Source organism: Jaculus jaculus, chromosome 2, assembly GCF_020740685.1.
Source record: "Jaculus jaculus isolate mJacJac1 chromosome 2, mJacJac1.mat.Y.cur, whole genome shotgun sequence".
NCBI lineage: Eukaryota > Metazoa > Chordata > Mammalia > Rodentia > Dipodidae > Jaculus > Jaculus jaculus.
The window spans coordinates 56,710,024-56,722,074 of record NC_059103.1 but is presented as its reverse complement, the minus strand read 5'-3'; the positions used below and the strand labels follow the sequence as shown (position 1 = coordinate 56,722,074).

The 12,051-nt window shown below is 40.9% G+C and overlaps 1 protein-coding gene across 1 annotated transcript in view; it reads right to left on the bottom strand.

Annotated features, from left to right (window-relative positions):
- The window catches only part of Sntg2 (syntrophin gamma 2), a 248,453-nt gene that overhangs the window by 126,223 nt on the left and 110,179 nt on the right, over positions 1 to 12,051 (bottom strand). The gene's annotated exons all lie outside the window — the stretch shown is intronic.

Genomic DNA, 12,051 nt, shown 5'->3' with positions numbered 1-12,051 from the left:
TGGCTAACGTGGGACCTGGGGAACCGAGCCTCGAACCGGGGTCCTTAGGCTTCACAGGCAAGCGCTTAACCGCTAAGCCATCTCTCTAGCCCCCTCAAGTACTTTTTAAATTAAAGACTAGCATCAATATGTTACTTCTCTTAGTACTTCTCTAAATTACTGGAGAGATGGCTTAGCGGTTAAGGCTTTTGTCTGCAAAGTTAAAGGAACCAGGTTAGATTCTTCAGAACCCATGCAAACCAGATGCACTAGGTGGCACATGTGTCTGGAGTTCATTTGCAGCAGCTGGAGGCCTGGTCATGCCCATTCTCTCTATATACACCTGACTCTCTTCCTCTCAAAGTATAAAAATGTATTGCTTCTCAAATCTTAGGCTGTTCACACTGTCTTGATGTTCTGACAGGAAACTGGATGAAGTTTACCCTCAATCCTCTTTCTCTACAATAAAGCATATGTATGGCAAAGGAAATGGACATTGCTACTTCATAGTTCACTCAAAGTCCCCAAACCTGTCTCACAGAGCACTGTCATGCACTGACAGATCCCATGCCTCAGAGCAGTGGTTCTGTCTCTCAGCAGCAACTCTGTGCAGCAACTCAGTCTGTGATTTCCATTGTTCCCAAGGCTTTGTCCCTGTCAGTCACATCCCCATTCATACTGCATACCTGCATTGGCCACTGAGTGCAGGGTGCTCTTCCCGTCTTCATTGTCTGGCCGTGGTGTCCTCATGCTCAAACAGGGACACCCTGTGTACTTCTCTTTCAGACAGGATTTGATATTTATAAGCATTTTTTTTCTATACATCTAAAATGACACCTGGAACTTTCTCTCCACAAGAGGTCACCTCAACATGTCTTCTCAGATTACCCAGCCCCACAGCAAATGAGCATCCAAAGTAATCTTCCTGTGGTCCTGGAGCTGGCCATGTGAGCTCAGCCTGCCAGCAGGTTTGCTCCTGTGACAAGCTCTTCTAACCTGCACCAGGCGGGCTATGTGCTCAGTGATGGACAGGAGCCATACTGGAGTCTTTTCATAAGAGCTCCATTCCTATCATGAGCCCCACTCCAATGACTTTATGGAGCCCTGACCTCCTCCAAGGGTCTTTCCATATCCAAGTCCATCAACATGTGACTTCAGGAGACATAAGCACGCAGTCTGTATGTAACCCAGTGCTGGTGACCAACCAAGGCAAGGAAGCTGGGCTGTCAGTACAGTTTTCTGTGAAACAGCCTCCCAGGGATATGAGGAGGACATGGTCACACAGGGGCAGCCTTTGAAGAGTTGTTGAATAGTTTAAAATATGAAAATAAAAAACATGCTATGTAAGAATCCACATTTTTCACCACCGATTCTATCTGAGCATGTGTGGGTCTTGCCAAAAATGGTCCTGGGGGGGGGGATGCTGTCCTCTGGGGACAATTTGGACATCAGCTAGAGTTCATTTCCATACATTTGTATGGCAACCGTATGTTCTGGATCCATCAGCACATGTAGCATGTGATGCATTTCATCTTTGTTTTATGCCTGAACTCCAGCATGTCACCTTCTTTGCCTAAAACAAACACCTCTTGGCTTATCTCCTGAGCTCATGTTTTCTAGCTCTCCTCTGGCACTGTGCTGGGTGAATGGCTGGTCCCTGACTAGTGTAGCCAGTTCTTGTATTAGTTAGGGCTACCTAGAAGAGCAGGAGTGACTGGGGAGTATAGAAAGGCTAGTAACTGGTAGCTCTGGGGTAGTCCAACAATGGTTGTCCACATACTGGAAAGGCTGAATCTGGAAGCTGCTCAGTCCATAGACTTGATGCCTCAGGAGTTCCAATCTAGAAGATCTAGAAGATTCTTGGGAAGTTTCCGGTCTTCAGTCCAACTTGGAAACCTGAAGAAGCTGGAGTCTGAGGTCAGTGAAAGAGGGCTGTGGCGTCAGCTGCAGCAGCAGAGCAACCAGGAACAGACACCCACACCAACAAGGAGCAAAGGCAGCAGGCAGGCAGCACTGTTTTTTCCTCGGACCTCTTTATATCAAGGCTACCTAGTGGAAGGTGTCTCCACTCTGGGGGAGGGCCTTCTCTCCTCGGATAACCCTTTCTGGAAACACCCTCACAGACCCACCAGAGGCTTGTCTCTCAGTTGAGTCCAGTGTAGTCAAGTTGACAATCAAGATTAATCATCATAGTCCTTGATTTCAGTCAGCTGGGTGCTTGACAGCCCCATCTTCTAACTGGTGCTAGCCGTTCATAACAGCTCTTCCAGCGTTGTTTCCAGAGGTGCCTACCTGCTTGCATCAGGAGGAAACCTGAGCAGCACTTGCTCTCATCAGCGGTTCTTCCCTCGTTGCCTAGTGCTTTTTCTTTCATAAGTTTGTACCTTTATCTAACATTTCCTTGTAGTAATTCCTATGGATTAGATTTTGCTAAATTCCTGAATGAATAAAAAGCCTTTTCTCTTTCTTACTTTCCTGTATGCCTGTTTAAAAACTACTACCCTACCCTAATTACTGTTAAGTCTCTTACATTTTGAGATGAAGTGTTTCAATATTGTTCATGTTAGTTTTTAATGATTTGAGGATATATTTTATATGTTTCAATTTATTATTTATAGAACTGTGAAAAAATTAATAACAATGATGATTTTGTTGAATTGGTCTCCTTTATGCTTAAACTACTATAAAAGTTTCATGTGTTTTTGAAAGAATTCAAGTTTTATGTTGAATAAATATGCACTCACACACAATCACATTCATACATTCACAGACATATGCCCATGCATATATGCTAATGCAGACACACACACACACTAATACACATAAAACACATAATTTGCATACAGCTAAATTCTTAAAATTAAATGTTTCTCATATGAATTTTAGATGTTTCATTCACATACATTTAACTGAATAAAAAAGAAAGGTTTACTTATGGATACTCAAGTCGAGTTTTTAAATTAGGACAATTTAGGGCTGGAGAAGTGGCTTAGTGGTTTAAAGCATTTGCTTACGAAGCCTAAAGACCCAGGTTCAATTCTTCAGGTCCCGCATAAGCCAGGTGCACATGATGGTGCATGTGTCTGGAGGTCATTTGCAGTAGCTGGAGGCCCTGGTGTACCCATTCCCTTTTTCTTAAATAAATAAAATGTTAAAAAATTAAAATCAGGACAATTTAAATGCAGCTGTCCCAATGTCTGTGTCCTTATGGACACAGTTGACAACATGTTATTTAAGTAAAACAATAGTGATTTATGCAGTTAGCACTCTTACTTGGTCATCAAACTTTTTAACTGCCTTGAGCTCCACTAATGTCCAGATGTAAGAAATGGCTTGAGGACCAAGACACAGGCCATGCAAACCATGCCAGGTACCATAGGAGCACTGTTTTCTATGTACAGAAGCATGAAAATTTTAAAAGAACCTTTCTGGAGGTAAACTCCATTTGCCTTGATTAAGTGACTCATGAAATGTCTGCCCTCGAATCTAAAATTTTAACTTCATCCTCTGCATTGTAACATGGGATTCATACTGCTGCAATGGGATGAGTTCCATATCTCTCTTCTCTACTCTGAGTACAAAACTGGGCTGTTCCTTCATTTACCCAAAGAGGCAAAATTCCATCAATTCTATAAGGAAAACACTAACTCACTTCTGCATAACACACTGCACTCTTATCAGAACAGCTTAGCCTACAAACTTCACCTGAGTGCACTTTTCCCCCCCTCTCACTGCCAGTGAATTTTCAATGTGCAAACCAAGGGTTTGCATCCTTGTGGAAGTGTGGAAGCCTGCCATCCTGGGTTTCTAGAGCATGTACAGGTCTGCTTGAGTGTATGCGAGGATGTGCTCACTGTGAATGCTGTTCAAGTGACTCCTGTATCCAATGTCAACACACACAAGTTAAGTATGTCAATAACTATCCCCCAGAATGAAAAGCTAAAGGGGCCCAAGCTGTGCAACCTGGTCACAGCAAATAACGCTGCCTTACCCTGCTCTGTAGCCATGGTTCTTGGACTCTGGGGCTCTCGTGTATCAGGACATTTTCGGATCTCCTCCCTTTTACCCTAACGTCTCCAGCACCATGTTCCTACTCCACTAAGCTGCAAGACAAGTCTTCATTCAGTACTTATGGAAAATGCCCAGTGTTCCCATGCCCTTGCCCCTCTGAGCTACATCCAATGTCCTTCTGTCCTTTGCAGAGGAGGACCTGATTTCTTCTTCATCTCAAGCTGAGTCATCCCTGCAGCCTTCTAAAAGTTGTGCCTGTCTTCACATCCTCCATCACATGCCTTCCATGCTTAGCCTCTCCCCACAGAACGGCACCATGTCAAAATATCCCATGTCATGGATCCATCCCCTAAACTATGCCTTAAGAATACCCATGGCAATTATTGGGTCCTTCACTGTATACAGGACTGAAACCACTTACAATTCCCCACTTCACAGCTGTACTCATCACCTCCCATCTCAAATCACCATCTCTGTGAAACATTTATCTCAAACTTAATCTTCCAATCACCTGGATGCCCCTTCTGTGGGCAGCAGAAGATGCTTTCGGGAAGTGGCTATGCCAGAACCATCTGTCTTCGTTCACACACTGCAGCCAAAGAGCATACTCATTGGCATGAACACTGGAACCCAGTGCTCTGAGCCTAGAACTTACCCTGACCTCTGTTGTTTTATTCTTAACATTTTGGACTATTATGTACTATCTGAAGGGTGTCTCTGGTTAATATCATATGATTGTACACTGTGTATGGTAGTTAAGTGTGCACACATGTGTTTAGACAAGTGTTCAAGAGTGGAGAGTGTGTGTCAGTTCATGTGTTTGTGCATGTATGAATATGCATGTCTGTGAATGCGTGTGAGTGCAGTGTGTCAGCAGGGAGGAGGTAGGCAGAATTTAATTCTTGAGCTAATGGAAAAATCCATTTTTAAATAGAGAAGTAATGCCATTATCATGTAATGCTTCAGTATTTCAATTTTGATAAGTTATCAGATTGACCAGAAGTTCAAAAGGCATTGTTATTTGTTATACCAACTTTCTTTTTTTTTTGGTTTTTCGAGGTAGGGTCTCACTCTGGTCCAGGCTGACCTGGAATTAACTCTGTAGTCTCAGGGTGGCCTTGAACTCATGGCGATCCTCCTACCTCTGCCTCCCGAGTGCTGGGATTAAAGGCGTGCGCCACTACGCCCAGCTATACCAACTTTCTTAACTCCTATATCCTCAGAGCATTTTTCAGTGTATCTATCTGTATCTATACCTGTAACATCTATATCTACATCTATCTATTTCTTCTATAATTTTGCTTCATAGGTTAACTTTCTAACTTAAATCTGTTTGCTCAATCTTATTTACCAGTATGACCTACTAAAAAAGAGGAAATCAGGCACCGATTCTCCTTGATTCCATCAAGAAGTCATGCCAAGTCTTGCACATTCTCCTGCATGTTGTATGCTGGGTGGTAGGTTTTGGCTCAATTTCACACATCCTAACCGGCCTAAGGGATGCTGTCTGACATTAATGTCCATTTCCACATACTCTATTCCTTTTTTTGTGTTCATGGTTGGGTCTCCTTTGGGCCCAGCTGCCCTCCTTCTCACTGGTTCAAGACATTTAATCTGTCAAAAGCCTATACAAATATTGATATTTCCTGATTTTGCTTAAATAAGGTTAATTTTTAATTTAATTATCTTAATAAATTTATATCAGAACTAAGGTAATAACCAGTTCCTCGGGATTGTCTTAGTGTATTCTGAATGCAAGCCTCAATCTAGAAGCCACACTCACATGTCATAACTAAGACCTGCCAACTGCATGTCAGCTGTGGAAGCATTGGGTCCCACATATTTTGCTGTGAAATTTTCTTACATTTACTTTTTTTAAATTAATACACATACTATTTTGTTGTGGGGGGGTTGAGGTGGGGCCTGGAATTTACTATGTAGTCTCAGGGTGGCCTTGAACTCATGGTAATCCTCCTACCTCTGCCTCCATGCCTGGTTCCTACTTAGTATTTTTTTCTTTATTTTTATTTATTTATTTGGGAAAGAGAGAAAGAAATAGGCAGAGAGAGGGAGAGACAGAATGGGAATGCCAGGGCCTTCATCCACTGCAAAGTAACTCTAGATGCATGTACCCCCTTGTGCATCTGACTTAAGTGGGTCCTGGGGACACGAACAGAGGTCCTTTGGCTTTGCAGGCAAATGCCTTAACCAGTAAGCCATCTCTTCAGACTCATACTTAGTTTTGATGAAACTTGCTCTGTTCTCCTCTGTCTCATCTCTGTAATACACTTTACTTTCACCTTCCCACCCCTGGCATTCCCCTGTGACTCCTTTGTATCAATTAAGATCTTCTACCTTCTTTACTCTCTGCCTTGAAACGCCATTGTTCCTCTTTCATGGGCTTCTTATAAGATCCCTGACATCTACACACACTTTCTGATAATAACAATGATTTTTGTTGAAAGTTAAGGAAATATGCTCAGTCTTTACTCATTTGCATTGGGACATAGTTATTATTTTCAGCATCCATCATGATTTGCTTCTTTATAATTAGTTATTCACTTGTCATTGGAGAGACTATGAGTAAAAGTGAATGAGTTATTTTCAGAGAAAAATCAAATGTCTTATTCCAGTTTATAATTATAAATGTTTAGGCAGTTTCTAACTTTTCTTTATTTTCTTGACTTTGAACCACATAATTTTAGTCACTCCATGTACTAAGTTGAATATCAGTTCTTCTTGAAATCATCTTATTGAATAACCATCTATCATAGGCATGAGATACATTACACATTTGGGTTTATATGACAAATCACTTCCATTTTCTTTATAACCCACAGGGTTTTTTTTTGGTCATTGAAACAAAGGACACAATTTGCAAGTCTGGATCTTTTTCATTTTATACTTTATACAACCATCATGTAACCACACACCATATTCTTTTACTGGATGTAATGCTCACAAGCCAGCCATGCTGGACACTCCGCATTTATCCAATCAAACTCTAATGTAGGTATTGCCAAGAAAGGGTCCTAGATCTATGATTAGCATCTGTATTTGGCTGATATTATATGTGAGTCCCATACACAATGTGGATGAGCTGCACACAATCTGTTGAGGCCATAAAATAAAATGTACTGGTCTTCCTGAATAGTGAGAAATTTTACTCATGGATAAAGACTCAGATTCTTTCTAAAGTTTCCAGACTCAGAATGTACATGTACATGCATGTGTCTATATCACATGTACACCCAAGTAAGCATGCATATACACATCTAAAATCTCTGTACTCTCTTGTAGAATTCAAGCTAATACATCAGTGATTATTTTACTCCCTGGATAAAGACTCAGATTCTTTTTCTTTTTTTTTTTTGGTTTCCTGAGGTAGGGTCGGTAGGGTCTCATTCTAGCTCAGGCTGACCTGGAACTCAGTATACTCAGTATGTAGTCTCAGGGTTGCCTTGAATTTATAGCAATCCTCCTTCCTCTACCTCCCAAGTGCTGGGATTAAAGGTGTGCACCACCATGGGTGGCAAAGACTCAGATTCTTTCTAACGTTTCCAGTCTCAGAACCCACAGGCATAAATATGTACATGCATGTGTCTATAGCACATGTACACACATCTAAGTGTGCACATACATGTACACATCTAATCCACTCTCTCTTGCAGATCTCAAGCTAGTACATCAGCGATTATCAAAATAACACTAAGTAGCTGGGATTTCTTTTGCTTTTTTCTAATAGAAATCACAAATAGGCAAAGAGTAGCTCAGCAAAAGTAAGTACAGGATGAAAGTGGCATCCAAACAGTGTTATAATCCCAGTCAGCTGAAGGTAGTAACTGTTGGTGTCTTTCTAGAGCTCCTCCAGCACTAAGACCTACAGTTCTACAATCTCATCTTTCTGCAATCCTTGATCTGTAGATTCATATCTGCACTACATTCTGAAGTCCTTCATATCCTGCTACAGTTTGAAGATGAGTTGAGGGGAAATGACCAACCATGACTCAGTAAAATCACCAGCAATGACTCAGCAAAAATAAGAAAAGATGATTCTGCCAAAATCATGGAACATGACTTAGCAAAAAATGATCCAGCCACTCTCTGTCCACCCTCTAGCTGATGCTAGTATATGGAGCTGGCATCTCAGAAGTTGTCTGCTCTTCTTGTTACCAGCTCAGCTTGTTCTAACCATCTTAAAGACCATAGGTAGGAAAAAAAAATACAGTCAAAGGAGGCTTTCTTGTGGCCTAGGATGCTGCTCCACTTGGGAGTGGCCACACTGAAGGTTGGAGGGAGGTGTGTTGTATGACTACCACAAGAAGCGCAGGGGCACTATTTATATAGCCACTCTGTAACCAGCAGTGATCACTAGCTATCTCAGGGGACAGATGTGCTCTTCGTCTGCCACATTAAGGAGATTCCTCCCCAGGAGTTTTAGTGGGTGTGATTGGTACAGTAGAAGGAAGAAACTGGTTACGTAATTAGGGAAGGAACCTTAAAAATTTGCACTGTGGTACTTGTGTTGGGAATGTAGTGGCTAAAGTAAATGTTAAAGTTAAAACAGTAAAGCCAAAAAACAGAATGAACAGGAGAGCTTCAGGCTGGCCAAGCTGCCCAGAGAGAAGGCAGGCATGGTTCTGGGAAAAAACAAAACAAACAAACAACAACAACCAAAAAAAATCAGGTTTCAGTAGTCTCCAGCTGGCTCCCTTAACCACCCTCCCCCCCCTTTTTTTTTTGTTCTTGATTCCATTTTTTTTGTTTGTTTGTTTATTTGGAGGTAGGGTCTCATTCTAGCTCAGGCTGACGGGGGAATTCACCATGTAATCTCAGGATGGCCTTGAACTCACAGTAATCCTCCTACCTCTGCCTCCCAAATGCTGGGATTAAAGACGTGCCACCACGCCCAGCTCTGTTTTGTTTTCATCTTGCAAAGTTTGCAGAGAGACACTAAACTCTGTACTGGCTAGTCACCAACACAAAAACTAAAGAGAACTAAAAAGTTAATAATGATCCCTAAAGCTTGTGGGCAATAAAAAAATAAATAAACAGAGGCATTTGGCCTCATTAAGTTTGCACCTTTCCTGATTGATGTACCCCCTCCCCTAGATGGCCTTGAAGGACCAGTGACCATCTGAGTATGCTACCTTAGCCATTCCTGGATGAAGAAGCCTATTCTGAACAAGGACAGAAACAGCTACAATGTTATCAACTGCACCTGGTACAGTCTGTTTTTCTTAGGATCCTCCTTATAAAGTTGCACCCCAGCCTGGCTCAGTGCTTCAGCCTTCATCCCAGGGGAAGGCTGCTGTCCCTCACTGTTTCTCCAAACAGCCTATAGAGATCAAAGTCCAATGTTCTCTTTTGCTTTTCTCTTACACTTTCCTTACAAATGTGACAAGTTCCTTGATTGGAAAGAAGACACATGGCCTATCTCTGTACAGTCATTTTAAATACTAACTAATTTCTCTAGCCAGAAAGCCTTGTACCTTCTAACAAAGAAAGCCATTGACAACTACTTTATGGGTCCCTCTGTGTTGCTGAGAGCATTTACTTCTGCCTTTTTCACTTTTCAATGGACAACCTGTTCTCTCTGCTTTCTCTACTCAATAAAGTTTGGCTTCTTTCCAAAATAAGCTTTTATTTTTTTCTCTAAACTTGCACCCTCTCCTTAACAAAGTCTCCCCTTTAACTCATCCTTCTTGTCTGTGAGATTCATTCCTGAATTTGTGAGAAAGCAAAACAAGTGGCATTGGGTTAATAGAGCTTTGGTGACCATTGAGAGTCCAGCACTCTGCTTCCCGAGTTAATCCCATCTAAGAGGTAAGACAAGGCTCCAACCCTCTCAAGGAACCCATTTCATGATGGTTTATATTGATAGTCAACTCCACCCAACCTAGAATTGCCTAGAAAACAAGCCTCTGAGCATGCCTGTGAGGGATTATTTAGATTAGGTTAATTAAGGTGGAAAGGCCCTCCTTCTGTATGGATTCCACAGACTGGGTGCCTGGAAAGTATAGAAAGGAGAGAGCTGGCTGAGCAATAGGTTTCACTTCTCTCTGCTTCCTGATTAGAGACACAATGTGACCAGCTCCATTTCTGACCTGCCTCCATGCTTTCCCTGCCGTTATGGACTGTAATCACGAACTCAGCCACAATGAACCCTTCCTCCTTTGAAACTGATTTTTGTCCCAGCAACAAGAAAGGTAACTAATATGGTAGGGTAGTTCAAGGTCATCTGAAGCTCATGGTTAAAGCAAAGTTCCTTGTGGCCCTCAGTTGTCCGGAGTGGCCACTGTGCAGCAGTCTCCTGAGGCAGAGCTGGGGGTGTGTGGTGGCCTTAAGACTTATGCTGGTTCTTGTAACTAGAATGAAGTATCTTCAGTATCTGAGGATTGTGTGAAGGTTCTTCCTGCCACCCCTAGCTGGATCTGACTCCCTCCTGGAGCAGCTGTGAGATGGTTAAATCAGCTGTCATGATGACAGATGGAGAAGTTGCAAGATAAACAGATGCATAATAAATAGTTCCTATGCACCAGGTCTTGGTTTGATTTTCTCTAATGATTTCCTGATCTCAAACACACAGATTTCTGCTTTTTTTTTTTTTTTTTTTTTTTTTTTTTGAGGCAGAGTCTTATTCTAGCTCAGGCTGCTGACCTGGAATTCACTATGTAGTCTCAGGGAGGCTTCAAACTCATGGTGATCTTCCTACTTTGGCCTCCCAAGTGGTGAGATTAAAGGTGTGTGCCATCATGCCTGACTGCTTTAAATTTTATTTTCTTAAATAACTCATGTTATTAATCTTATTAAAATTTTATTTTTAATTGTTAAATATAGTGTTATCATGTATAACATAGTATTCTGAAATGGCTGTAAAGGTAAATTAGAAGTCCATTAGTATTTTGTTCCTATGAATGGCCATACATCTCAAAATCTGTACAAAGTGCTTATAAATAATTTAGCATCTGCTACATTTGCTAGACTGTCATATACCACTCTAACCAAAGTACATAGTTTGTTAAGTGGGGGAAATTATGTTGAATTTTATGTTTATATACATAAATCTTTTCAACCTCAATTAATAAAACATTTTCAAGATAATAGGGTAATTGATCCACTTTCAGATGAATGTCGTTAGTTTTAGATAGAAAGATTCTTCGTGACATTTTTTTCTTTAATAATTAAAATTGGAATTTACTTTGAAAATGAGGGAGTGGAATGATATGATACATGATGTCTTTTACAGATGTAGCATTTGAATGAACTTTGTGAACCTGAAAATTGAGATTATAGGTATAATTATCAGTGCTCTAGTAACTTATTTTTTGTAACAAAGGAATATGGACATGAAATTTGATAAAATATTTGTGTTGATTAAATATTAGAATATCTTTATTTGTAAGATGTATATATCAAAAAATTAAAAAATAATATACCTTTTGGATGAACCCTTTTTGTTTACTCTTGACTAGGATTAAGAACAAAAGCCTTTATCCAGTTATAATGTGTTTTCTCCCCACTTTAAGAAATTGGCACTTTTGCAAAAGTCCAGCGCTAGAATGTGAATGTGAAATTTGGGAAGTCCAGTGCTAGCATGTGCATGTGGAATTTGGAAAGTCTGGTGCTGGCATATATATGTGGAATTATAAAAGTCCAGAACTAGCATGTACATGTGGAATTATGAAAGTCCAGTGCTAACATGTGCATGTGGAATTTGGAGAGCTGACAGTGAGCTTGCTTCCTCACTTTCACATGAACTTGGACTCTATGTTCCCAAAGACAAAAAACATACCACTCCAAATGTGACTCTTGCCCCAATGCCTGACAGAGTGATACATATGCTCTGAATGAGGAGATAGATGACTGAATTAGTGGCACATGCCAAGAGATTTTTCATTTGCATATAAGTCACTGTAAACACTCCATCTGCTTTCATACAGTTAGGTACTGTAAAGACAGGGGACTTAGCCTCTACTCAGAATAAAAGTTGGCTTACTAAAAACGTGAGCAGTGGTGAGTGAAGGGATGAATAAATGAATACCAGTAATTTAGGTAACA